General features: G+C 32.5%; 1 protein-coding gene across 8 annotated transcripts in view; it reads left to right on the plus strand.

Annotated features, from left to right (window-relative positions):
- Positions 1 to 26543, plus strand: part of Nmdar2 (glutamate ionotropic receptor NMDA type subunit 2) — a 466012-nt gene that overhangs the window by 903 nt on the left and 438566 nt on the right. For 4 of the 8 annotated variants that reach the window (XM_076369016.1, XM_076369024.1, XM_076369023.1 and 1 more), the window contains exons 1-2: positions 23509 to 23711; positions 24449 to 24752. The exons of 1 other annotated variant lie outside the window; for it this stretch is intronic. The gene's annotated coding sequence lies outside the window, so the exon portion shown is untranslated. Of the gene's footprint in view, positions 1 to 23508; positions 23712 to 24448; positions 24753 to 26543 lie in introns of those variants that run through there. 3 more of the 8 variants (XM_076369017.1, XM_076369020.1, XM_076369018.1) reach the window with 3 other exon arrangements.

Consider the following 26543-nt stretch of genomic DNA (forward strand, 5'->3'; position numbering starts at 1 on the left):
TAAAGATTATTACTACTTGTTCAAGCATAATCACGTAATTTTTTGCATCAATCAACGCAGCAGCTCATTCTTTACAAAAAAGTGTCAACATATCTACGTTGAAGATCCGATAAAACAAAATAATTACATTTGAGACATTTTTTATCACATTGTTGACCGACAATTTTACGCAGAAATTATCTCATGTCATCGGTTATTATTCCGTAATTAAACATGAGAGTGAAACAATCTAAATAAACTTCTACATACTTTATACGTACTCCATGAATTCAAATGAAACTTCAAACATATCTTTCACATAACTTTCAATATTTTACTTCTGCAATATTCTACATTGCCCTGCGTTTCAAAAATTGAAATAGCTAATACAAGTGTAAACACGAGTTAACTCCTAATCGGCGAGCAACGTTTAAATATGAAAATACGAGTTCACTCGTGCCCGGTTAACAATGTGTTAAGTAACGAATAGTTCCAAAAATATTTGTAAAATGGGACATCCTGGATACTCGCCATCATTATTAATAATTTCTTGCTACATTTGAGGCAACCTGTCGTACGAAACATAATCATCCAAGTCTCGGAACAACAGTTACATTTTATCTTCACTGAAATTTATTTATGACTGAACTGTTATCAAAACTCGCAGCGCGTCAGAATTTTACAACATAAAACAAAGAGTAGATCAAACTTGGCTCCCATTCAGCGGGGACTGATCTAGGTCAACTCATCTCCGTACTTCGACGCTTCTACATCAATTGGCTTGTATCAACTGCGATAGCTCGCCAGCCCCCGCTCGAACACAATTACGTTATCTGCCGGTGGGAATTAGATATTTATCGAGCTTCTTACGACACCGTTCGATTCCTACTCCCTCGCGTAAGAGACGAGCGGAAGGGAGGAAAAAAAAGGAGTAGCTAGACGACAGAGAGCGAGACAGCCACCTGATCGAGACCATTTAGTCGACAGAGCGTCCTAGAAGTAGAAAACGAGCCACTTCTGCGTGACAAATGTTGATAACGAAGAACGAGGACCACGATGATTCTCGTTTAGGAACAAGATCGATATCGTCACGATTATCAGTAGAAATCTTGGTTGCTCCTTTCGTACAAACGTTCTCCCACAAATTCGTATTTCTTGCCCAGCAAGTTCGCTCTTTGGGGATTTTTAAAGCAAAATTCTTTTGTAGTTTCGAAGCTGAAGTAAATTATTTTCTGTTGTTGACAGACAAATTTTCTGGTTTTATTTGAATCTAGGGATGAATTATAGGAACTTGCTTTTATTCATGGTTCTGATTTTGTTTTCGGTAATTTAATGTTGATGTTGACTGTAATGTAATATTTGACGAATTTGTAACTTATAAAATAGAAAATATAGAATTTTCCTTAATATTAGTTTAATTATGCTATTTGAAAACGGAATATAATATAAAGTAATTCTTTGTGATTATTTTCATGGCAACTAAATGATTTGAATAATTGGATTTTATATCTACATTGATAAAATTTATTGTTCGTAAGTCGAATATATTAGATTATCCCATAAGCTCGTCCCGTGATGTGCTAATACTTCTCGCGTTACGTTTTGTAATCACAGAATGATACGAATTTGAATTGCTTCAGTTTAGTTAGAAGAAGGTATTCGAGAGTGACAGATCGTGAAGTTATACACATTTTATATTCAATAAAATATTATTTTATACGGTAGAAACATACACGGTACGAAGTTATGGGACGAATCAATGTATTTACACTTTTCAACTTTATGTGTAATAAAATAGACATGTAATATTCACACAATTTTTATACATTTATATGCAACGAACCTTTCCATTTTCTGTCATTAAAACACTTTCACGACACACAATGTATCTGTTCACAAGAGTGTAGGGACAAGAAGTGTATTTAATGACAGTGAAGAGACGATCTCTACAATTAACAGTAAAACAGAATCCGAAAAAGGAACACAAAACAAAAGCACATAAAAACACCATAGTAGTGAGTACATGTATTGTCAACCTATAAAAATATAAAATCTTTAACAATATTGAAGAAATATTCAATGTTTGGAATAAAGAAAGAGATTTAAAAAGGATTACTAGCATCTTTACTTGCGTAGGCGGAAGAAAAAGACGAAAACGATGTATGCCTGTAATAAAAATGCGTAAAGTGTCTTGCCTCCCGAGGTTTGGTGCTACACGATGTGTAGAAAGATACGAAAGTCTGAACAAGGTATAGAATATTCCCACAAAATGCAAGCGGTCCAGTGGGAAATTAATGTCCATACCAGGGAAAGGTGTTCTTGTAGGATCAACAACGTGTAAATAAAAGATTCAGGTTATTCAACTGCTATTTCCTTACAAAATTAACGTATCTTTGTATTCGTGGAAGATTAACCGAACATGAATGGTCCACTGAACGACAGACTGAATTATTTTGTTTTGCGTAGGAAATATTTTGTCTTATGTCTATCATTATCGTTTTAGATAATTAACGACATAGTACAATTAATTACTTATTTATTATATTTATGACTAAATCCAGTTATGATTAGACTGCAGAAGTTCATTTTTTACATTTTTATAAACAAATGTAAGGAAATAAAAATTGAATAAGATTTTATTTATTTTAAGTATCTTTAAATTTATTTATAAAGATATAAAGCATGAACTGCAATCTAGTCATTTCTCATAAATGGATTTATATAATTGCAAATAATCGATTAAAAATACAAGTAAGATGTAACTTTTGAATATCTATAAAAATTTGTATTTTATCATATGTTGGACACTTGTAGGTGAAATAAAAGTACTGCTTCACATATATTTTTGTAAATTAGCCCGTGAGACCTGCAATTTCAGAAAAATTTTACAAACTTTGAACAACTTTTAATATAGGTTATTATACAGAATGGTTTTGACATGAAAATCTAACGTACACAATTTTGACGTTATTACTTGCAAGTACATAGCTAGTAGTGCAATTTTTAAATTTTCTCTTGCTGAGAATGCCCGATTGGTCTCGAAGGAATAAAATGTATGTACTATATCCACGTTTCATGGTAGAATTCCGGGGCAGCACGACGAACGCGTTACTTTAGAGGTTCGAGTTGAAACGGAGCGTGTGGGTACCAGGCAAGTGCTGGAACAATTTGCAACTGTCCAATTTGTTACTGTACAGTAAATACTACTTTTTTCGAATGTTGTACAGTTTCGAATGTTGTTCCCCTTGCAGATATTAGACTGGAAAAAAATCATTTTTATTTACATATCATAACACTCAATAGACATCGGTAATATAATAAAAACTTAATAATACTAATTTCATCCTTGACGACATTAAAACTTTGTTCTTTTCATTTCATTTCGAAGGTGTAAGAGAAACATATTTAATCACGAAACCAGAAAGCGACCATTTTGTAAGTAAAAAGTAAAACTATGAGCTACAAAAAGATTAATATTTTTGTTCTTTAATCCTATTTCCAGCCTCTAATAGATTAGAAACGAAAGAAATATGTTTGCTTCTAATATTAGACAACACAAGTGGTAAATTGACAATAAAAAGGATTATTCTTTATCCAATATTTTCTTAAATAAAGTAGAATGTTAGTTATTGATCGAAATAGAAGTAGAGTGTTGCTCGAGGATATATTTTGACACAATTTCTAAATTTATTGTGTTAACTGACGTTGGACGACGCCTTTCATCATTCATAAAGCTGACGTGGCATTTACTCCGTCGTTGCAGCTAATTAAAATTATCCCCACGAGAATTACTTCCAAAATCTCATTAAAGAGGTTGCCGTGTCTTATCAGCCGGCGATAAGTATCACCGCGGTTTCTACCGGAAAATTTCTCATGCGTACCGCGTACATAGATACATGCTGCGTCTGACGCGCCTGTACGACGCAAACCAATCCCGACTCTGCTTCCGGTGAGCGATAAATCCCGATTTCTTCTTCGTCGATCTAAGTTTTTTGATCCAAATCTGACTTACAGTATCTTTACCGTACTACTGTAACTTATGAGCCGTGGAAATATTCTACACACTTCTCATTTCTTCTATATCGAACAGAAATCGTCTCTGAGAAAAATATGTGGAGTACCTAATAAAAATATCTGAATAGGTAATATTAGAATAAAATTATAGAACTATAATTATAGAATTATAATTACAGAATTATAGAACAATTATAAAATTAATTAAAATTAATTGTTTGATATTTTATTATTTGAATTATCTATTTTGAAAAGAAAAATGTATGAAATGTGTTAGATGTATTGATTGATTTATTTATTGTGTAAATTATTGAATATACTGTAACGTGGATACCTCTTTTTATTATATTAATTATTTAGAATTTAATTGGTAAAGTTAAAATTTATATCCAGAATGTATTAACACTAGAACTACTGAGCATTTAATATGATTGATATGTAATCACTATAGAATTGTTAACAATAGATTATTTTCAGCTTTTTCGGATGCTTATTATAGAATTTAAGTGGGAGTGTTTATTTTAAAAATCATTTTGAATATTCATTGCTTATAAGATATCAATCATTGCGAAACAAGGAAATCGAAACCAGTCACTTTGATTGGTATGGTAGTTCTAGTGTTAAATATATTGTACATAGCTACGTGTATGACAAAGATGAATGAAGTTACACGAATGTATTCATTTATTTATTTGTTACGTGAATCCACTTTAACATATATATTTATTGTTTGTCTCTATTTATTAAAACATTCATCAGTGACCCGCAGTTGAATCCACACTTTTGATTTAACTGTGCGCTTGCCAGTAGCAGGATTTATCCTTTAATATCGATTAAGTTTCTGTTTGGTTATTCTGAATTTACGTGCATACCGTGTTGTTTACAACTGGTGTTTGTGCAGATGTACATCCTTCGATTTACGTAAACAAAAGTTATACTGTTTTTCTTTTTAATTAATAGAACGAATACGTTATGAAGTTAAAACGTCATTAAATCTTACATACGAATTTATTTCTATGTTACATATTTCTGTGTTTTATAAATGTATAAATATAGGTAATATAATTATGATGGTATAAATATGGTGTGGTATGTATTCGTTATTTATGTAAAAACAGAATTACATCTAAACTATCTACAAGCTGGTATAGTATTCTTGTTTTTAAATGATTCGAATTACTGCTTATATGCATCTCGTTCCCGTTTAATAAATTTCAGAATAATGTTGAATAACCTTTAAAATCCTTTACTTTTCGTATTATACTATAGCCACGATATTAATGAATTTTTACAGGTTTTTCGTTTCTTCAATATAATTTTAATTAAGTTCCGGTATTGGTATAATGAAATGAAGATTAAGGACTTCACTAAATCAGTTACAAAGTGTTAATGAATTGAAAATATTGTTAAGTAATTGAGAATAACGTTTTCTACTTTATTAAAAAGTGCTTCTCAAATGCTTCAAAGGTTTTAATATTTTGTGTTTGAAAAATCTTAATTATTGAAACACTTGATTTTCATTTTAATTAAAATGTACTAATAACACTTAAAGAATTGTTAATTACATAAATATCTTATTTTTAGTTAATTAAAGTAAGCTATAGTTAAAATACTAACAATATTTTTAATAGTTTTAATTCTAAGAAGATTTTGTGCTTTGACAAATTACTAAACCAGTGTAAACTACTCAGATAATTGATATTCCTCATTTTGAAGTTTTGCCTGTGTATATTCAACACTTTCGCAAGAAAATTGATAAGGACTCCTAAGAACGTGAATTTACGACGAAACAGCCATGTTGGGAGTGAGAATAAGAAACATAACTTTACACTGGAAGCCCTATGAATAAGAACCACTTTATGTGCTAACAAAGACACTGCACCGTATGCGCCTTCTACATATTTTCTCTGTATTCTTTACAGGTATCGTCTTTACATTTCCACTCAGTCATGTGTATTGTGCGCAAAATTCACTAAAATATTTCCGGCGTTATATACTAAGAAGATTATGTGCATGTATTTACATACTTATTCTTTGAAAACATATTCATACTTCATATTCATGTAATGCTTGTAAAATTTAAATTTATATTATTAAAACGATGAAATGTTTGTTCGAATTCTTACAATTTCATGTGCTTCATATTTTCAATTCAATTCTATATTCTTGTACATAATATATTTTTATAATTTATAATTTACCACGATAATTCATTCACAGATATGTCAATAATAAGTTAAAACATAAATTTTCATTATTTTACCGTATATGTTTCGACTGTCTCAAATAAATCATTTCAATCGATAAACGTGCGTAGACAGCAATATTGTAAAAAATTAATTACTTAATATTAAAATAAAAAATATATATACATATTATTTTAATATTAAGTAATTAATTTATATATATATATATATATAGTTTTAGTTCAGTTATTAAATTACATCTTTCTGAGTTGTGGCGTTGCGTTAATAATGATGTGTGTAAAAGCAAATCAGTGTAAGCGCGGGTAATAAGGTAAAATACACAAGACAGGTATCGGGTAATTAACAATCTTACATCAAATATAACATTATTTTCCAGTAGTACTCCAGCAGATTGAAGAAAATAAAAAAATGTTATGTTCTAATATGTCTTAGATTTTTTGTTTTTCTACTTAGAACAACATTTACGTGTCTTAGGAATATAGTAATCTTATGGTAATTTATCCAAGTTCGTTTACTAAAATATTTAACAATATAAATGGTGTCATAATGGAGCCTATAGAGTGCTAAAGGTTAAAAATTTGGCTCAAGTTATTACATGACGTTAAATATGTTTATTTCTTAAATTATTAATGCCTAATTACATTAATATTACCTCTATTACATTTTCATGCAAATAGGATCAGTATTTTCTTTGATACAGAATGTTGTTAAAAGTCATTTACTCGCTCGTGCGTGCACGCACTTCGAATGTCAACATGATTACGCATTGTAATTATGTTGTTTGTGAATGTCCACAACATCCACGTACACTGCAAATGTTCCGTTGGCAAATGCCAATGCGTATTGCACATGCCACGATTGTCTCGTTCATGACGGTTAATTCCAAACTCTACGAGTTAAGCACAAACGGAACTGTTATTAAACTCACGAGTATTGCTAAATTACAAAGTACAAAATAGAGTTGGAAGACGAATGAAAATTCTGTGATTAAGAAACGTATAGTTATCACGATTTAATAATTTATTTTATGAAAGGTGTGCAATGTGCAATTCATGATCAACCGTTTGAATTCAGAGAGAGATATGAAGTGAATAATAATTTAGTATTTTTGAAGAAATAAGTATATTCAAAAATAAAATAAAGTTTAATTAAATAACCTCCTTTTAAAAGAAACCGCATTTTAAATTCTGTTATTATCTGCTGTAGTGTTACTGTGATTCGGATACTAATATGTTGAGTAAATAAACTATTTTAATATTTGTTATTTTATTATATTCGCGACCGCTGGCACGAATTCACGTTTTTTTTTCAAATATAATAATGCTCAGAGTATTTTCTTCTTCTGCTCTTTTCCATTTGCAAATTCTCTAATAGAAAGTTCTTCATTTTAAACAACAAATCGTTGTAAAACTAATATTTCAAAACAAATTTTCTAATTTTTGTCCCTGTTTTAACGTCAGAAATTTTCGGCAATTAGCTAAGATTTTCTTCATTTTCGTCGGCAATAAGAAAAGCGAAAAATTTACTGGGTACGAATGTATTATTTTGAATTTAAGTAAGTATTTATCGTTTGATATTTGGGACTAAGTATAGGTATATGTTCTTTATACAAGAAATAATGTTACTTATTATTTTAAATTATCACTTGAAACAATTAGATGTTCGACAAATAAAAATATTTGGTCGTAATATACATTTCTAATAAGATTTTAGAGTGTAATTGCACACATCCTTGCCTTCAAATATAATTATTCATTACTCACTTCATTTGAAGTAACCATTATTCTTCCTTATTTGTTACTTTCATTTCAAATGAAAAGTACTCAACCCTGCTTTCTATTCTGAAGGATGATGAACAACCTTTCTTCGCCAGATGGTATCATGAAGCAAACTCCGCTGCACTACGCTGGTTTAATCGTGAAATGTTCATAGGAATGTAGCCGTTCCTTAGCTCCGAATTTCCATTATCATAATCACACCAGATCTTATATCGCCATTGACGCAACACGTAGATCATAGATGATCGAACCGCATAAAATAGAAACTGACAACTGCCACATACGTCTGGAAACACGCACTCAAGGAGAAAAGTAATAAGTAGACTATCAAATTGATCAAATATGCTAGTACCTCGAGTAGCTGAACAATTCCAAGGAGTTTGTCAAATTTCATTAAATAGTAAATATTTTCGTATTATAAAAAAACTAAAACAGATGTATTATTCAAATAACGAAGTAATGAGATTTTTAAACAGGAAATTAATCATTTACAAATGTTCTGAAATAACATTGTTTCAAGCTTATGTAACAAAATTTCGGTGTTATTAAAAATGTAATAGAAAGACATTATTTTATTGTGTTAACACTAGAACTATCGAACTATCGGTTTCGGTATTCTTATTTTGTAATTATTGATATTTTAAAAGTATTCAATATTTGAAATGATTTCAAGAGAAAATCCAAAGAGATCTAAAATTTGAAGAGATCGAGAAAAATGTACTATTATATTTTTTATAAGCATTACATATCAACCCTAATTAATGCTCAGTAGTTCTAGTGTTAATGTGAAAATACAATGATATACGAAAGCATTTGTATAATGAGGAAATTGTAAGGAAGGTTGCTATAATCTATAAATAAATCATTTTACTTCAATGATTTTTGCACATGTAACATTAAGACTATTGTACCTATTACTGTGACTATTGTATATATATACACGTTTAAATATTCTGAAAATTTCATTTTCTAAATGAAATATTAAAAGTTTGATTTATTCGCAAATACGACGTCACTCCAGAATTCTGTATTATTGTTTAGATATTCTTGTCTGAGTTGTAACCTCTTTTTCATGGCAACATTGGATTCCTTCCTGGCAATCCTATTTTCGTATTGTGCTCGATAAAGCACTTCTTCAAATAGTTTTACAATGGAGCACATCTTCCCATCTGTCATTGTATTCTCGAATTTCTCTTGAAATTTCAAATGCAGGCGCACTTGGACCTTTTCATATTATACATTTACGTGTACGTTGTACATTTTTACATTCTTACATATTTTCGACTAGCTATTAAAATTATTTTAGAGTATACTTCAATTTAATCAAATATCACGTTACACGTCTTAATTTAAAGAAGATTATTATAGTATATAATTACGTTCTTGGTTCTATGGCTCTTTTTCCTCCGAAAAAGGTAAAAGATTTTGATATTATCTACAGTTACATACTTTGCTCTTATTTTCTCGCGATCATTGCCATGACACAGTGCTAAAAGCAAGTAAAGCTTTGTGTATATTCCAGAGTATCGCGTCACTTCAAGAATATTCCTGCTTTTAAAGTTCTGTACATATTACACGTTTAGTTCGCACACATCTTTTACATGGTTCGATCATTTAAAGCTCTCATTGCAATTACCTTTCTGCCACGATTGAACGCGTTCAGCATAAATTTAACCTTATTTTGCTCTCCTCTCATGTCTATGGTTAATGTCTTTACGTTGAATTTTCGCAGATAATTTGATTATGTACAAAATATTGAGTAATTATCTACCATGTCTTGAAATGCTTCTGTTCACTTATACATCGCTATTATAAAATTATTGTACAGACAATTTTTTTTAAGTTATTCAATTAAAAATCAGAAAAATTAGAATTTATATTTAATATTCGAACGTGATGTTTTACAAATTGACCAATAAAAACCATTACTATTATATAGGAATTAAATAAAAAAGGCAATCGTTTGATTGCCTTTTGGCTTTACCGTTTTGAAGTCATATTTCAAACCTTCATCCGTGCATTCGTCCTGCGTTTGACAAGTATACGCTTCATTCTTTTATTTTATTGTTCATAAAACGAGAGATTTTTGAAACCAAATATTATACTTCGTAATTATGCTGTGTCAAATCGTGTAGCGACTGAGAGGCGTCTATGGAGCGCAAAGGGTTAAGTTAGATCCCAAAAATACCGAGGAAAAGCTACAAGGGCAGTCAATCTTTGCAAACAAGTAACAGCTGACTCTATATCTAATTTTGTATCAAGTTTTTGCTAAATAAAGTTACGTAAAATCAATTCTTTAAAGTTTTCTCGCTTGAAGCGTTCTCCCAGAGGTCTCTCTACGACAGCGCAAATAGTGTTCTAATTTACCGCGTAAAACAGACTCGCGTAAGAATGGTCCGCGCAGGACTAAAATTACTCCTGCTAAATTTAAAAATGAAACGTCCAGTTTATGTAGAAAGGACTGATGCTCCATCTGCCAAGCGGAAGTTAACTCGCAGTTTGATTAATGTCGATAACTTCTTCTGAAGACCAGTCGCAAACAACCGACGATTACGATCCCAGGTTTCGGTTCGTCATAAGAAGTTTCGATAGTTTGTGATGAATATTAAGAAACTTTTCTTCCGCTGTTCACGGAACAGCGAACGGCCGCGTCCGGCGAATAAAGGTGGATCATTTTCAGAGGCGGCTAATTTTTTTCTGAATAAAAGACGTTTATAAGGCTATTAGCCAGGATTGCTGAAGCCCAGAGAATTGGAATGTCCGACAGAACTCTTCCGAGCCCGTGGAAGTTTAAACGAAGCAGGCAACGAACATCGATGCGAGAAATAGATAACAACGTGGTTGGATTGCAAGGGAAAGCGATAAGAAAATCTTAGGTTTCCCGGGAGACGGGGGAACTTCAGGGACGCGTGCGGATATTGCGGACACTTATCGTCACCTCTCCTCCCTTTAAAAATTTCCAGTAAGAGATAATTGAATCTGGTCCTCTGAAGCTCGCTCAGATGATACGGATGACGTTAAAATGTATCAAATTTGTTTGTTGCAAGGGGAGATTCTAACTCAGGAGTTTTAAAGTGTTAGACATTCGAAATATGAATTTATTTACCACTAAACGTACTACGCACGGTCAAATGATCCGTCTTTCCAAATGAAAATATGCATCCATAGTTTTCCTTCATATAGTATTATTATTATTACTTACTATATATTATATAGTAATATAGTTATAATTTCCGTATATAGTTTCTTTCTTATTATTCAAAAGTTATTTTATGCAAAGTTACTGTGTTAAATCAACAATCATCTATATTTCTTTCGAAGAACTATAATATTTGGTTTTGTTTATGATGAGTTACTGATATCTGGATGTTAGTTGTTTTTATGTGACATCTTGTTGATCATGTTTGCATGATTTTTGCATTTTTTTTTACATTTTTTTTGCATTTTTTTGGATATTGTATGGGTTCGGGGTATTTGGTTGAGAGCATTTTTTTGAAATTGGGAAAAATACCATAGGAATATTTAGCAGAAATATTCGACCAACGTGTGCAAACATTTTCGGTTTTTGAAACTTTGCGCAATGGGTATTGTGTAACAAAAAATTGCTGACTTTTAATTGATCAAGTCGTTGACTTAATCAATTAATTAATACACGAAGTAATGGAAATATTAGAAATATTATATTATATATTGGTTTTCATTCGAAAACTCTTGGTAGTAGTTTCGATGTCATAAAGTGAGAATGGGCTGAAAGTAATAAAAAATAAAATCGTTGTGGAGAGTTGAGATCGTTACCGTACAGTCACCACTGAACACTGATGTGAGTGTCAGCGTCGTTTAAAAAGACTAAAAACGAAAAAAGGGACAGTAGAAAATGTCAATAGAATTCTTTCAAAAAGGCGGAAGAAATTAAAAGGCTTCAAACCCGTTCGTGTAGAAACAGTGTTGTTCAAACAAAGTAAACTATCTAGAAAATTTGTTATTGAATTGAAATTTTATTTTATTTTCACCATTTCTTCATCGAGTTAATAAATTTTCGAAACATTTTATTTTTTATAAACATTGAAAATTTTTGGAAAATCAATTTTTAATTCGAAACGTTATTTCGCTAAAAGTGAATTCTTTCACCATTTTTAACGGTTTTTCCAGGTAAATCATATTATAATATATAATTTTGCTTTTTATTTAAAACCAATGGGACAGGAACTACATTGTGTCATTATTTTGAAAGATTATTTTCACGTTTTAATTCTATGATTCTCCAATGATATTTAACACATTTTTTGAAAATTATCTTTCCAAATTTTTAAAATGCCTTTATTTATATACCGTTATACTCACTTATCACAAATTATTTTTCCTTATGACAATAAACGTAGCAGTATTTTGTTATATTTAATTTTTCTCGAAATCGTAACCTGTTTTTGTTAATTAAAAGAATATTTATTCAAGCCCTGTCGGTCCCGGAGTTCTACTTGCTTTATTCCTCGATGGGAACATTCTTGTTTGCGTTATAAAGCCAATCCCGGTTCAGTTTAATTTCATGGAAATATTTTTATTGCTTTGAACGTATTGATAGTAGCAATTTTTTAATAAATGTTTTGTTAAATTTGTTATATTTTCATTGAGGGAAACTGTTGTTTATCCAGTTTTCAATCGTGCTTAATAAGTTTAATTGTAACAACATTGTTATATAAATACGTGGTTATCTATAATGTACATCGGTGTTAGGCCATTTACTCTGAGTTTATACCCGAAAATCTGTTGTACGGTCTTTTTAATAAAAGAATGTTGAAAGGAAATATAAAAAAAGGGATGCCGAATATGTGGAGAAAAGGAAGAGGGTACAGAGCACGTGCTAATGGAATGTGAAAGAACTGGAATTGATAAAAGCATAGAAATGGTATTGGATGAGAAATACTAAGAGATAGGAATACTAAAAGAGGGGAAAAAAACTGAAAAGGTGAATAAAGCAAGAAGATCCGAACTAAAAAAAAGAAAGGAGTCAAAGATATAGATATGTGTATATAAGTAAGTATAGTATAGATAAGTGTATATAAGTAAGTTAAATAAATGTAAATAGATAGTAAGCCGGAAGTTCGTACTAAAGTGAAAGGGAAGGACTGTATAATGTAATACAGATACCAGAAAGAAAAAGAAGATGATAATAATATTGATTAGTAGGTAAATATACTATGTATATTTCTGTAGGCGATTAATAAATTAAAATCAAGTCTATTTTTTTCATTAGCTTTTATGCCTTAAAGTTTTTATTTCATTGTATTTTATATGTTTACATTTGCTATGAAATATAATTGTGTAAGATAGAGATATTGTTATATTTGCAGATTGTTATATTCTTCATTTAAATATTTTTTAACGTGTGAGTTATTTTGATAAAATCGTGTACACTTTTTTTTACTTGCGTTATTAATATATTTATTTCTGCTCATCATTTACCCTCTTCGTCTTCTGCTATTGATTTTACTTTTAATTCATGATTTCTTTTTAAATCACGTTTGTCGCTTATTTCTTTAGGATTAATTAACTAAATTCTCTTTAAATTGTATACACAAATTTAGCGTACTTACTTTAAATATTTTATAAATTTTGAGTATTGAAACAAAAGTTGAAATAATTGATATCTACTGAAAATTTATTTATAATGTAGTTAAAATTGGTTACAGTTAGAAAAAATTATGCCTCTAACATCATCAATTAGTCAAAGAATGAAACTCTCAATGAATTAGAATTTAATAATAAAATTAATTTTAAATCAATTCTTTATATAAATCCAATTTTAGATATAAATTTCATTCAGTTAAATATTTTATTAATTTTCTCTATTATAAACATATTAAGCTTTTTGTGTAACATATATTATTAACACGTTCAGTGCCACATGTACCACATATGGTACACGCCAACTTTTGTAAAAAAACATATTTTGAACAGACGCATGGTTATGGATAGCGTCACACGTTGCAAAGTAGCAAAAACGTAAAAAAACGATATAATTATCAAAAACTTGAATATAACTTAATATTCTATTAAAAAGATCAATACAGTTCATAGGCAAAATATAACTGAAATTTCCGATGTTACGGAAAGTGTTAATGATACTTATTTATTTTTGTATTCCATTTGTTATTAAGTTTCTAGCAAACATTTATCAATTATAGCTCATGCCTTTTTATTCGCCTAATTTTGGGTTACCCTATACCATTTAAAGAACTCTGAATTCGATCGCCGACGTTGCAGGTTCCTCCGCGTTGGAAGCTCTAGCGGATAGTTTCAGGATTGTTTAGGTGCAATACGATCCTTCCTGGCATAATCACAGTTCCTTTGCACCGGAGAATGCATCGAAGAGTTCCCACTGCAATGGCTCTTGGATTCAGCTCTGTGCTTTTTCGAATTTTAATTTGATGGAACCATTTGCGCTCTTTAACAACAGGACTGCCCGAATGAATTTGAACTTATTGAAAATTAAACGTTAAACGCCAGAACTCGGTCCACGGTTTTCTTGGCTAACGCTGGTATTACTTAATGCATTGCTGATAAATGTGTAGTGTTCCTACTGAAACGACTGGCCGTATTTGCTTGAAGTTTCTGAGAATGAAGCGAATTCATTAACGTTAAAACGGACTATGTAATTAAATACATTGCGGGCCAAATATTTTATCGTTAACTGTACCAATTTTGTCAGCTATCTTTTGCTTCACATATATAAATTACTTGTGATTTATAAGCAGATGAAAATATTTGTCATATTACATATTTATGTAATAATAATTTATTTATTTTAATTACATATACTTTCAACATACCTATTAATTATATACTTTTATGTGTTAAAAATGTATGAAAATGCGACGTATTGTGTCATTCGTCTGGCATTCGTTAATATTTATAATTCATTGCCACATACTTGCAGTTGAAATTTATAAAATTGCTCATGAGTGTTTCATTTTACATGTGCTTTGTAAAATAAACATTTATTTTTGTTAATTATGGAACTGAATGAATTTATAGTCGATAATTTGTTCCTTCGAATAATAAAATTGTACGTATGTTCGCATAATTGTTCATAATTTATTTGTGTTAACTAAAAAAATGTTTTTATTTATAAAATAGAACCATAAAGTATAATTATTTTCGTTATTTACAGTTAACAGCACTGTTGTTATCGTTTAAATTTGGGGGGTGTAAGCATGTATTGACGCTTCCATAATTTTTATATTGTATAATATTAAAATGAAATCAATTTCATTTCATATGGATGAAAATTGTTGTTCAATTCATAATCAAAAATTTATTCATACTGATATCGTATATGTATGAAATCAAATATTATGAAAACAACAGAGATAGGAGGATCACATCTACCAACAAGAAACTTACAGGAATTTCTTACTTTTAAATGATAAATATGAAAACAGCTGTTGCACAAGCTGTTCCGGAAAATTATTGTTATGTGAATAGGTTAGCACAAGTTGTACTAAAAAGTACTTCATTGAGTGAGAATTTATTGTGACTTTTTCATCAAAACTTTATAAATATTAGGATGCAGAAAGTTGATGATCCTGTGGGTATCATCAAAAGACACTAGCTGCGCAACTGTTTGTAACGCAAACATGAAAATTAATGTTAAAGTTTCTTTTACACCGCCGTGTTTGTCCGACATGAAAGAATATGTTCCAAAGCAGCTGTACACGGCAAACAAACAGCTCTTTTTAAAAAAAATATTGATAAAGTTTCAGCAAAAATTTAATGGGGTAGATCCATGTATAATATGTAAACGATGATAGACCACGATTCTGTCAGTCCTTATTATCCACGACATGATATAGTGCCATAAAGCTTGATTTGTACAATTTTAAAAAATCATTTATAATATTGTTGAATATTATTGATTACAATTTCCTGAATTCGTTATTCTGTATGTTTTCCTTTATATTTATACTGATATTAGAAAAATTTCTTAATTTATCTCAAAATTTTACTTTTTCAATGAAACTCTTAAGTATTTTACAAGCTATGTTATAAATATTATATTTTGTGTTTATATTGAAATCTTGTAAAACTCTATTTCCATAGATTTTAAGAATAATCACTAATTTGAATCGAAGACATTTTTCAAGTTACTAAGGATATTTTTTCATTACATAAAATTAAAATTCGTTAATTTAAAAACTATTTTAATGTAATATAGAATGTATTAATCAATACTTTGATATAAAAGTGAGAAAGCGTGCATGAAAATATTAAAAGAAAGGAATTAGCAATTATGCTAATACATTTTTATAGTTTTTTTTAGTTGGGTTCGAACTTCATAGGCATTTTAGTGAATTCAGCCGTCGTGACAGTTCGCTTAATGCTAAGATGCATGTTACAAGTCCTATAGGGTGTGCTGTAAATCGATCACGACAATATTTAATTTTTACAAAATTTTATAAAGTATGTTATGTTACAGAATAATTTTACTAAAAACTCATTGATATCAAATAAAAGAAAGACCAGAAATTTCTTCTTTTTTCTTCCATTGTTTTAATCTCTTATTAGCGACTTGGTCATTAATGACAACGTTCACTTTATTATTAAATTTCTTTCTATAGGTTTACCTCTTTAGGGAATTTTATAAGGTTGTTTCCATTTTTGTGACGTGAAAACTTATTGGATTCGGTTGGGTACTGTTTTGTGTCCATTTTTCAGAAATTTCTATATTCCCTAAAACAGTGAATTTACAAATTTTTATATTCATATTTTTAAAGCACATATAAAAATCAAATCAACAACACAATACTTTTGAATACTTCTATTATTTAAATGATCTGTTTGAATCATTTGAGTTATATCTAAAGTACATCTATAATTTCAAGCAAAACATCTTCAAAGATTTTACTCAAATTAATAAACTCCCCACTGGACATCAACTTTTGTCTGAAAAATTCTGTTGCCTATTATAACTAGGTCAAACATCTTGGCAACCGATCACCCCGTATATTCCGAGCGTTTCTGTAAATGCAAGAGCGCGGACCGCTGCGTGCTTTCAAAGGTAAATCGATGATTTACAATGTCATTTCAAGAATGATGGAATGGAGGATCTGAAATTTAAATGCGAGGTATCTTCTCCTCGGGAAGAGTCGAAATCGAAACTCCGATCGTTCCACGTTATGAGCCTGAACTACACAGAAATTGCTGTCATTGTTAATGACGTAAATTCGAAACCGCTGATGTAATTCGAAATGCGTTCGTGATCCAAGATGCACAACGCGGCGTGCCTCGCCTACCGAGTTTCCCCGTGAAATTATCGAAATAGTGGAAGTTTCGCGAATCACACGCATATTTCGCGAGAACAAAATTTGCTGCTAGAACTTCACTCAGGGTGTTAATGAATTCTATTATGCATTTGGAATTGGTTTTCTTACGCGAGCATGTTCGAGGGATTTTGTTGTGTAACGCAGAAGTGCGTGTAAAAGTACCAGTTGTACTGGTGTTATACATATATACATATACTTATTTTATATATATATATATATACTTATTTTACCGAGTACGTCACTTCAACAAGTATATTCTTATTAATGTGTTTGCTACAGCTTTACGAACAGATATTTGAGAATACACAGTGTGGATATACAGTGTGTCTCGGAGTTTTCCGACCAAACTTCTGGAGCATATTTTACAAGTGAAAATAAGAAAAAAATATTACTCGAAGTTCGGGTAGAAATGCTTTACTACAAAGTCATAGGCAAATGAGATTGAAAGTTCAGTTAGTCCGCCCCATTCATGCTGAGCTCTGCCAAATTAAAAAAGCACAGGGGCAAAGGAACTTTTCCACTCAAAATGCTAGCGTCAATAGCTATAGAGCAATAGTTGTCATTGACCGAGTCGCGTATTAAAGACCACAAGCGAAATGGAATACGTTGAAGTGAGATGTAATATATGCCTCTTACGTTGCATCCATTGGCCAAGCTAAACGTGGACAAGGGCAAAGGAAATTCTTTCACTCACGATGCTCGGACCGCTTCGGCTTTCGACGCATGGTCATTAATGGCGCGCGGCAACAAGAAAGGATGGAAGCGAGACTGAACGCGATGAACTGAGACGTAACGATAGAGAACAAAATTCTCTATAGTTCCGTTTTACTTTGTCGCACTCGGTCTCGTTTCTGTCCTTTGTTATTGCCGCGCGCCAATAATGACCATGCGTCGAAAGTCGAGGCGACTCGAGCATCGTGAGTTGAAGAGTTCCCTTGCCCCTGTTCACTTTTAGTTTGGTGGCCGATGGAGCTAACGTGAGAGGTGTACAGTAACGATTATTGGTGTCGTATTTCGTTTCTGCATAGCGGCGGCTTTTTATGGTTACCGAACCCTGGACATGGTGGTTACTATGTTTTCTGGAAGGGCGGAGACCGAGTTCCCTTGCCTTTCTGCATGTTTAGTTTGCTGGTAATTAGTCGGTCAACTTACGATCAGTGAACGATATAGAGTAGCTCTGACATTTTGGCCGAATTCTACCAAGCTAAACCTGCACAGGGGAAAGGAGAGACGTCCGCAATTAGTTTCGGCATGTCCTTGTTATTGGCTGAATCGCGCAATAAAGGAAGCAAGTGAAACGGAATGCGATGAAGAGAAATGTACTCAGCGTTGCTCGCGAGAAGAGCCCCGTGGCAAGGGGTTTCTTGCTACGGACTTGGTTTATGATTTGATTGGTTATGGGTAATCGTATTGACGAATAGCAAATGAGTATCGAAAATTAGACGAGACAAGATGAAAGTTGACCATTGCGATTCGCATTCTTTTCAGAGCTCTTCTCGTGAACAACACGGAGTAGAAACATTGGTCTGAAATTTCGTGTCCGAAATTATGTTTACCGAATCCCGAGAACACGGACTCTCGGTTGCTCTTTCATGAAAGGACCGAAGTGGAGCGGGCGGCTGAGGCCCCTTGCCTTCTTCCCCTCAAAGCCTGCTGGAGCTCCGCGTTGACGTGGTGGGCCTACTGTAACTACAGGGCCGAGAGCTACGAGTATAGTGCGTTACTAACGTGAGCCAAGCCAGCCTGCAGCTCGAAAGTTAAGAGAGGCAAAGGGGTTCGGCCGCACATTCCTCCTAAGCTCGCGATTCAGCCAGTAACAAAAACGTGCCGAAATTAATTCTCCCATTACTATCGGGTCGAGTACCGCGAGTGGACGTTTCCCCTTGTCCCTCTTCACTTTTAAACCACTAGCTGGCTTAGTTCACATCAGGACACACTGTACAGTGGAGGTCCCACGTTAGCCAAGCTGATCATGGGTTTAAATATGAAGAGGAGTAAGGGGAGACGTCGACTCGCAACACTGGGCCTGATTTTTACGGTGACTCAGTTTTGACACATCTTTGTTACTGACCGAGCCGTGGGATGAAGAAATCAGATGGCCAGTCAAGACCTAACCAAGACCTACGGTCGGCTTGGCTAACGTGGGACCTCCACTGTATTTGTCTCCCCTTGGCTTCGTCCTCTTAGCTTGGTGTCTCGACCGGCCAAGACGTGAGAGCTGCACTGTAAACACGTCCGACTTTTCATACTTTGCGAAGTAAAATACTTCATTACCTATTTAAATTTCATTTGTTTATAACTTTGTGATTAAGCGTTTCGTTTTGGACTTCGAATAATATTTTTTTTCTTATTTCCACTTGTAGAATATGCTCCCGCAGTTTGGCTTGAAGAATTTGGGACACCTTGTATAATTTCTGAAAGACTATCGCAGTCTTTTGAATAAATGTAATGTACTGGTAGGAGATTACATGATGGCTAGGCTGAGGAATTCACTTGATTGATCAGTTTTCATTGTTTCTTAGGTAATTTTCTGTTGGTTTTACTTCCTAATTTCTGATATTTTCGATCAGTAATTTGTCATTCGTCAATACGGTTATACGTAACCAATTAAAACTATAATACTAGAGACGAGAAAGATATTTCTTTCATCTATGCCGCTCCAGTAGACATCAAGTCATCTTACAACTGTACGTGTATTTTTATTCTGTATATTGCGTAATGCACTATCAAATTGATAAGGATTTGAAATAATATGTTTTTGAGAAGTATTCGTTCATGTTGTATTTTCTCAGAGGATAATTATATGCTAGGTGCATTTTTGTTGTTGTTGAATGATTTAGGTCATATTCACGTCTTGAGGTTATTAGTGACCAGAATAGGTTTGTTTAGTGGTACAGTCTATAGGAGGTGGTACAATCCAATATCCTTTAGGAATTCTATAGCTTTCTTACTTGGATCTTCTTTTTGTAGCAGGGTCAATGAATTCGGTATGTTCTGTTGCATCCGTTTCGTATTGTACTTTGGGCAAGTTATCAAAATGTGGTCGATGGAGTTTTGTATCCCACAGATATTACAGTTGTTTGGTTCCTTTTTGGTGACAAGGTGGGAGTGTGACCAATTTGTGTGACCTATTCTTATTCGTGTTAGTTTCACTTGGTCCGTTTTGATTAGTAACCAAGATGGGCTTGCATCGTTTATGTTTCGGATTCTATGTAGTTTAGTCGGATTTGAATTTTTTCATTCTTCATTCCATGATTCCATTGTTGCTTTGGTGAGGTAATTTTCACGGTCTTGATAGAATATAGATACGTCATTTAATTTGGATATGCTGGAACTAGTTAATTTTACTGCAGAGTTTGCTTTTTCATTTCTTTCAATGTTGGTGTGTGAGGGGATCCAGGAATATGCTAGGCGCATTGTTTGACTAATACAGTACCACTCTGAAGTCATAATTTAAGATTATAATTAATTCTATGTATCTAACTATAGAAGATTACAAAGTGAAATTTGGATACGTGAAATTTAGATACATTCATTTTTGTAACAAAATGACGTTGTAAAAGTTATTTCGTGATCAGGAATTCCGTTTCGTATAAAATACGAGTGATTCGAAATGTGCAAATTTTTATCGGATGCATGCTTTCAAAATATGAATTCATTCAAGTTTTATATTTTGCTATATGTTATAGACGTGTAATTTTACGTAAAACTATATTTATGTTTAAGAATTTTTATTTATTTTGGTGTTCAATTTTTTGTAAGTAATTTTTGACTCGTTGCCTGCGAACCGTAGAGAATGAATGACAATAAACGCCTTTAGGCGGTGTCGACGGTACACAGTGGTGCCTTTCATCGGGTGCCTGAAAGCTCTGTTCATAGTCAAATAGTTGATACATTTAATTAAGCAAACGAATTCTTCTGAAAACTATTTACATGTATGGGTTTATTGATTTACCGTGTAAAGACATGCCCGTTAGTCACTTGTTTTCACTCTTTCACCGCTTTCCGCTTTCGGTCGAAAAATACGTGACAAATATTTTTTAACCTCCTAGCTCTGCATTGTAAAAATATTGGTAACTACTTTAGAAGTGTTAAAACTTTCAACAAAAAGTGAGAATAATTTATATGCCCAATATCTGAATAATTATTATATCAGACTCTCGACTTCCTGGATCAAATAAATACATTTTCAAAGGTAATATAAAGGGCGATTAAAAGAATCCGCAACATAAATACAAATTTTAGAATTTGATCATAGAAAATATAATTTTTTGTTACTTATTCTGCAAAATTACAGAATTTCGTAAACCATAATTTGTATTCAATAGAGTTCTCATTTGATTTCCGAAAATGTGTTTCACGTCTTTTTCAATTTTAAGTAATGATTGATTTTAAGGAAAATTTACGTGAAATTCAATATCGAGAACTTTTAGTTCGAAATTCACTTTTATTCAGTTCAGTTTATTTTTGCAAGTTAAAGTTCCTATTGAACCTCACTCCAAAGACTCGTCATTGAGCAGTAAGCATCTTGAAGAAAATGCTCTTGAACCTAGTCTAAATCTATCGTGTTCTGCAAATTTTTTCCCCGAACTTTTGATCGCATCTTTATAATACAATTCTAAAAATATCCAGTAATCTCATAAATATTGTATCAAAAGCGCCTCGAGAGAACTTTCAAACTGACGAATTCCCTGTTACTCACGAGATGGTATATATCTATATAGGATATTTCAGAAGTCATAACACAACTCATTAAAGAGTAAATCTACATGTAAGTCAAAAACAAGATCAATAACAATTAAAATGGAAATATAAGTCAAACACAAGATCGATAATAATTACAATACACATGGCCAATTACACATTAGGCGGGTAAAATCGTAAATTTCTATTATCAGTTAGTAATGAAGAATTATCCATGGAAATAAACATTTTTTCTTATAATAACATTCTGAGAAGTTAATGACACATATGACCGGTCATTATCCGATTTCTGCGAAAAATGTGTAATAATAATTTATTATGTTTTAAACATTTTCAAAAATGTGTAATAATAATTTATCATGTTTCAAACTTTTCAATGTAAAAAAAGTGTTGATTCCCGGAGACGGTCTTTTAAAAAATCCTGTGAAGTGTCCTTTATGCATGTTGTAATAGTTTGAAAACAGATGTTATTAGTTTGAAAGAAAACAAGTTCTTCTTTGTTTTGTTTTAATTTCCCGTCAGAATATATTATAGGTACATTTGCACTGCATTTGACAAATATAAATGTATAAAGTAAAAGCACCAATAGTTGATCAGTTAAAAAAAATTTTCTGCGTAAATAATAGTAAACGCTAGCTCCTTTATGAAATAGACAGACTCTATACATGAAAATACTGTTTGAACTTTTTATATTATGTAACAAAGCGGACTTTTTTGAAATAGTCGTATTATCCAAATTTTATACACACTTTTGAAAATTCAATACTTGCGCTGGGAGTTGATCATCCTTTAAAACGAGAAAACTAGTAATTAATTTTATGTTAGTAAGCAGTTGGCCACTTATAGTAAAACCAAAAACACTAACGGTGATTACCTTAATATCGTTTATCCGGAACGATTATAACAAATTACAAGTAAAAAGACAAATACAAATGAAAAGAAGTTAATTCCACGTTAGAAATTGGAGGCATACAATCAACATCAATAAAATAAATTGTTAGTTTTTACGATAAACAATTCAATTCAGATAAAAATGTTCCAAAGTTAGGTTGGTAGAAGCTGCTACATATCTATCGCACCTTTATCGACAGTCAAACTTTTAAAAACCTCATTTCTTACGTTTTTCCAAAAACTAGTCAATTACTGATACCAGGTCAATTACTGGTGCTTTTACTTTAATCATTGCTTGACTTTATTGCGCGCATAATAAGAGATTTTTGGAACTAAATTCCGCAGTTAACTAGTTCACCACGTATTTACGAAAAACGTGAAAATTGTTGCATCAATTCAATATCATTCAAACATTCTTCGGTTAGGCCCTCGAAAAAATTCTCAGACGCTAAGTGGTAAGCGGGGATAGTGTTCCGAGAAAAAGAGCGGAGCAACCCCGTAGTCGAGTTACGGGAGCGAAACGCGTGCGCGGGTGGGTTTAATCGGGTGAGGAGTGGGACGGCGGGGGCGCGGTCGCGGGTACAGAAACATCGCACTTCAGTTGGGTTTGGTTCGCGTCTCGCGACTGGCCTCCCGCGTCCTGAGGTGTCTCTTTTCCGCCGTTCCCGTGGGGTTCCCTCGTCTCGGAATCTGATCCTGTTTCCGCGTACGGTTACCGTACAGAAACGATAATACCAGTGCAGTTCCGTGGAAGTTCCATCGGCCGCGACCGAACACACCAGCCTTCTAGTTGGTATCAGCCGGACTCCGGATGGACTGTACGTGTCCCTAATGTTTGCCAGTGAAAATCATTTAATCTGCGATCGGCCTTAATCGACAAGCAGTTGTTTAATTGAGGACCTTGATGCAGCTCCACTTTTGACAGTTCTTTTTCATTATCACGTGTAACACACGCGAACAAAGTATACTACATCGTTTGGTGTGCTTGTCTAACGCGAATTCAATAAGAAACGAGCGTTTCATTGTAAATTTTGGACTTGCACCCGTTACCGTTCTTGTGCAATATGAATGCAAATTCGGATCTGCATGCGTCTTAATGACGTAACGCAGTTAGCCGACAACTATTCTCACCTAATAACCAGCCTTTCCGTAAGACACTGAAACGCGCCTTGACTGGGGATATGAGGATATTTCTACGGACAATGATGACGAGCAAGCTCAAGAATATTGTTGTTTTTCGATGTTTACGAAAAATGTCAACGCACTCTTTCCGCATTTGATTAATAAAGCAACAGTAAATCAATCAATTGTGTATTTTATTGTGTATGCTTCTGAAAGAGCAAACGTATTTTTGTACACTTTGGTGCGAGTCGGGTGCAGCTCCAGAGTTGTAAAATTCACCAGAAACGAGTAACAAAAACATATCGATTGAACACTTGCTATTCATTCGGCAAAAAAATATGTTTCTCACTGACCAGTTTATTTTTAATTTCACGTTCAACGGTCGTTCACAGAACGATCATTTTACAAACACTTTTCTCTGATTTACTCGAAGTAGGTAAAAATGGAGCTACATCCCTTCAGCAGCAAGGTCCTCAATTATCCTGATCTCTCCAAGTGTCGCGAGCCACTCGACTGTTCGGACTTTAAAATCGCCGCGTTATCGTGTGATTGTTTGCACGCTGATGGATCGCTTTAACCATTCGTCCCGGAGACGTTTTCATTCCTCGCGAAACGACTTCAGAATTGTGCGAATGAGTGTCAGATTCGAGTTAACGCTTTCTTAGACGTTCAGTTGGGAAAATAACTAAATGTTCCTTTCTTTTTATTATTGGCTTTTCGTCGCATCTGCTGCAAAGGTAATTTTAGTGACGTAATAAATATTATTTCTAATTTTAGGATAGGTTGATTACGTTGAATGATTCTTTAGATTTCCAGCTGATTCGAGACTCAGTTTCGTAGTCTTGGAGGTTTGAAAGTTTTCCCTTTTGTTGTTCGTACGAATCGATGAACTTCGATGTGTTGGATCTTGTTCTTAGTTCGGCGATGGTAATCGGCAGTTCCGATGAAATTTTGTGGATTCACGACTTGTCAAAGAGTCCGAGCGAATGGTGTGTTGAGCGGAAGCGCGGTTTCGGGGTATCCTGTGACAGGAGTACCACGTATATGGCACTGTGACGTAGAAAGGCTACAAGCGAGCCAGTCAATGTATTTTCAGTGGAATAAACAGAGTAACATCTATAGGGCTCTGTGAATTGAATATCACTGGGGAGTGATCGCTGCCAACGTGCGTGAGGGAGCCCCAAACAATTTTGTAATTAGTGAATTTGGAGTAGATTGTTACCAATTTGTAAATTGAGAGATGTGAAATCCTGATTCTACTCGATTTATATATTGAATTATTTAGTAACATTTTCTAATGATAACACCGCACGAGTAATTACAACAAAAAATTATCATAAAGAGAAATTAATCTTTATATTTTAATAGTCTTTCCACACTTTTTATTTAATCTGACAGTTAGTTGGTTTATTTTTGAAATAAAAATATCCTTTTTGATGTTGTTTGTCTCTGTTTTTCCTGACTAATTTAAAGATAATGTGACCAATAATGTGTAAAATAATCTTGAGTGAAATTTCATTCTGTACATTTTGTTTTACTTTAGAAATAAAATCAAACAAATGCTTTAAATGTTATTTATATTCAGGACATTAAGGCTAGTAATCATTGCATTGTTTTATAACAATAATATAAAACTTACTAACAATATAATTTAATAATAAAAAACTAAGACTGCACCTATAATAAATATTAAAATTAAAAACAAAAAGAAGTATCATAAAACAAAAATTAATATTGTAATAAATACGTCGTTTGTGTATAACGTTCTGTTGTATTAATTTCGTGCTTGGTGATTGGTTGCTTTATTATTAATACTTTCCCAACAAAGGTAGTCATTTCAATCTACAAATAAAAAATTTAGTTTAAAATACTCATAAAATGATTCAAGATTGAATTGTTTCAGATTTTCATATTCGTTACTAATCCAATATGTTTGATATCAATACTATGTAATATTGATTTCAAAATCAAATAATGTCACACAGATAGCTCAGCTAAGACGAAAAACAATTTTTTTATTCTCTAGTATATGATTTATCGTCTATTATATGATATATCATTTTCGTATGTATTCTAAATACGGATTTTCAGCGTAAAAATGAAATATTAATAAACTGAAAATAACATTTGTATAACTGTATCAGTCGCCATTTAATTCAACTGAACAAAATTGTAAAATTTTTAATTACATGTTATATTTTGCATAATGTATCAAGACATGAAACACAGAAATAAAATAGTTCAAGATGTTTATTTGCGTTAGTTGAAATAAGTATCATCGATTTCATTAGAAAATAATACATAATTATTATGACAAATATTGTCAGGTGAAAAGGGTTAATAACAACTGGGATGCAAATAAAAGTATATACCAAGGTTCATTGGATAAGTTATGGCAAGGCGTTAGTCCGCGCCCGTTCCCCTAAGTTGACATTCGAGACTCGATAACTGTATCGCAAGAAGCCCTATGGCGTTTTGCGAAGTAACAATATTTGTTCTGCTAAGAATACACTCGATTTCCGATGTTG

The sequence above is a fragment of the Nomia melanderi genome, chromosome 7 (genome assembly GCF_051020985.1).
Source record: "Nomia melanderi isolate GNS246 chromosome 7, iyNomMela1, whole genome shotgun sequence".
NCBI classification, from domain to species: domain Eukaryota; kingdom Metazoa; phylum Arthropoda; class Insecta; order Hymenoptera; family Halictidae; genus Nomia; species Nomia melanderi.